Raw genomic sequence first — 3,625 nt, 5'->3', positions numbered from 1 at the left:
TACTGTGTCGACGTGTCGAATAAATATACCTGGAAATAATGAATATTTGAAAAAAAAAAAAGGAGAGAGAAGGAGGGATAAGATGCGTAACGGGAGGGTAGAGAGAGTCACCTGTCTTAGAGTCAAACGCGTCCTTAACGAAACTGAGTCATATCTAGGCAGCAATGCTGAAGAATAGACAAAGGAGTAGAGCTTGTATCCGATCCATGGGATAATCTAGAATCATAACGAACCTTTGGGAAGGCAGAGTATAGATCTAGATGATTCCCGACTCCTGCGAATCGTCGGCTCCATAGTTAAGCTGTAACAGGTGAAACATAGGAGCGGAGGAGGGTCCATGAGAATCCAGGATGAATTGTCCCATAGTTCCGCGGCAACATAGGGACGAGGAGTCTGTCCTAGAAACTCTCTCTCTACTTGACATACGTTGCGCATCTGACATAAGAGAAATGGAGGCGGCATCCCGTGAGAGCGGGGAGTCAAGTCCAGCTTACCTGTCCGACAGGACAAGGGGATTCCGAAAGGAAATACCTTCCTGAAAAAGGGAAGAAGTACAGAGGCCGGAGATGGGGAAGGTTTACACCTCATCTCAGCACTGTACAGCTTCAACGAACGAGCTGCGAATTTTGAGATCGGAAGCCTCCAGGGGAACGGTAGGTAGATACAGGGACTTAGAGGAGCTAGAGCATAGGGAGTAAAAGCACGCGAGGGGGTGGGGGATGAAAGGGTGGGGGTCGATACCGTGGGGATGAGGGGACTTAGAATTGCATATCCGTCAAAGGGAGGGGGGGAGCTTTCTGCGGCTCTGGGCATAAGGGGGGGGTTGGAGGGTAAAAACTTTGGGAAAAAGAGACGCGTCAAAAACACTGACGGAACTGATATAATCGATAGCTCGATCGAAAGACGCAACGTCAACTGGTCGATGAGATGATTTCGGCGAAATTCAGCTGGCTCGACAACGGTGAGGGTGGGGGGAAGATTAGCTAAGGGGGGAAGGCACCAGAGTAGCTGGTCCTAGGTCGCGGGCACGGGGAGGTTTGTGTAACGAAGGATAGCTTAGGGAGGCTTCGATCGAGGACGATTCGCAGCGATTTGACGTGAGTCAAGATCGGGTTCGTAGCAGGACTCGAATGCGTCTGAGAAGTTCGGTCAGCCCAACGTCTTACACCACTCTTAGTTACGAACAGGGAGGAACCATGGCACGAACTTCGATGAGGACGTACCCCCGGCTGAAGGCACACCCTGCATAGGCCCGGGCCAGTAAAGCAGGGGTGAAACGGAAGCTGGGGTTGAGGGTAGGAACGGGTTATTGCCTCCATGCTTCGGCGTGAAGTCGGACGTACCAAGTCTGATAGTGGCCTGGGAGTCACACCGGTGATCACTCCCCCCGTGACAGTTAGCATAATCAGCATAATCAGCATAGGTTTGGGTATATACAAAATAAAAAGAGACATTGCTAGAAGTACATTAATTTAATATATTTCTTTTCTAACTAGTTATAATAATTAATAATTAAATTTTTGCCCCCGTTCCTCCCTCTTTCCCCCCGGCATGTAGCACGGTTGCTGCTGCGACCCCGATCGCGGCTTCTCCCGTACTTCCATTTACGGACTTTCTTTTTAAAATCCCAGAACTGTAATATGAAAAATAGACACATATTATTCACGAAATTTACTTCGTTTTTGAACAAAAAATTAATAGATAAATTAATTAGCGCTTTAGCATAAGATCGCCTATGATCTACGTACCCTTTGTCGTCATGCCTCCTCTAAAGCTGGCGCCGACGCCGACACCAACGCCGACACCAACGCCGACTCCGACGCCGACGCCGGAGTCGGTGCAAGCTTTAGAGGAGGCATGACGACAAAAGATACGTAGATCATAGGCGATCTTAAGCTAAAGCGCTAAGTAATTTATCTATTCATTTTTTGTTCAAGAACGAAGTAAACTTTGTGAATAACATGTGTCTATTTTTCATATTACAGTTCTGGGATTTTAAAAAGAAAGTCCGTAAATGGAAGTATGGGAGAAGCCGCGGTCGGGGTCGCAGCGGCAACCATGATTCTGATGATTATAAATATATTAAATTAATGTATTTTTAGCAACGTCTCCTCTTATTTTGTATATACCCAGAGCTAACCCTGACCTAACCCAGACCAAACCGAAAGGAGAAACGAATTGGAAATAATTCGCCACATATACAAAGAGATAAGTAAAATTCGTTTACTCTTATTGTTTGTAAGTAAATTAATAGGAAATCATCATGAACTTGTTTTAATTGTTTTTTAAAGGCTGGTATCAAGAACGTAGAAAGTGTAAAACTTGTAAGTATATCATCTTTTACATTCAAGTTACATAAACTCGAAAAGTAATTTTTATTAAACTGATTTAGTTTTGCAGATAAACCAGAGTTTCCACTCGAAATATTTTACGAGTGACTCGTGCCGCTCAATGCCGCTTGCGGGCGACTTGCACCAAACCATAATAGCGTTTTAGAAACACGAGAGTAAGATTTGACATTTGCCTTCTCTCTCGTCTTTCCGAAGCTATCCGAAGTGATCCGAAGGGCCGAATTCACGTACATACGGCTCGTGCAGTAGTGTGTATAGTGGAGGGGGAATCATAGTGCGGCTCCATCTCGCATTCATTAGGGAGCCATATGCTGTGGATAATTTTATTTCTGTAAAGAAAACTGTAACGGCAGATACCGACCAAGAAATCTCGTAAAGTCACGTGACTACCCTAAGCCCTTAATGCTTCAGCCTTTAGATTACTTTGTGGCAACACTAAACAGTCTACAGCCGAAGCGCGCCAAAGTTCAAAATGTAAAGTTCACTTCGGTAATGTCATCTAGAACCCAAGAAGTGTGAAGCAACTTTACTCCTTAGCATCCCGAATACTGACACTGATGGTCCTATAGTTCGAATAAATTAGCTACTATTTAGTTTATTGTTTTTATTTATTAGATACGAAGAAACGAATTCTTTTTTAACACAATTCATTCTGCTGTCCGCTGCTTATCTGTAAAGACGTGTCTTTTATGTTCATTGTGATTATTATAAAAGTTTGTAGATACAAAAGTGTAGAAGATATAAGAATTAAAAGTTTATTATAGTAAACCTTGTGAGCATTTACTTCCGAAGACTACCGATAAGGCTCGTAGCATCATGATCAGAAGAGATTCACAAAACAAGAAAAGAAACCACATGTTAGTGACTAATCACACCACCTCTAGTGAAAAGATAGTACCAAAATAGTGATAGTTCAGTAAAATCTGCATACTACATTGAAATTCGGAACGCATTTGCAGCATTTTCAACGCTGTTAGATAATTTCGGACTGTACCCTATACGAATAATATTCATATTCAATGTTTTATATTTAAAAATTATTTCTTGCTTATAATATAATTTTAATTGTGAATACAGTATAAATATAAAACTATTAACATTATTTATAAATTCATGAATTTTATCGTTAAGAAATTAAATCTAGCTACGAATGTCTATTCAATGAATCAGTCTACTGTAAATTATAACTTACTTCAACTTAATATATTAAAATGACAATATAACACGATAAATTGTAATTGTTTGTGAATAATTTATAACCACTTTTGACAAGT

The sequence above is a fragment of the Calliopsis andreniformis genome, chromosome 12 (assembly GCF_051401765.1).
Source record: "Calliopsis andreniformis isolate RMS-2024a chromosome 12, iyCalAndr_principal, whole genome shotgun sequence".
Classification (NCBI taxonomy): domain Eukaryota; kingdom Metazoa; phylum Arthropoda; class Insecta; order Hymenoptera; family Andrenidae; genus Calliopsis; species Calliopsis andreniformis.
This window is presented reverse-complemented; position numbering follows the sequence as displayed.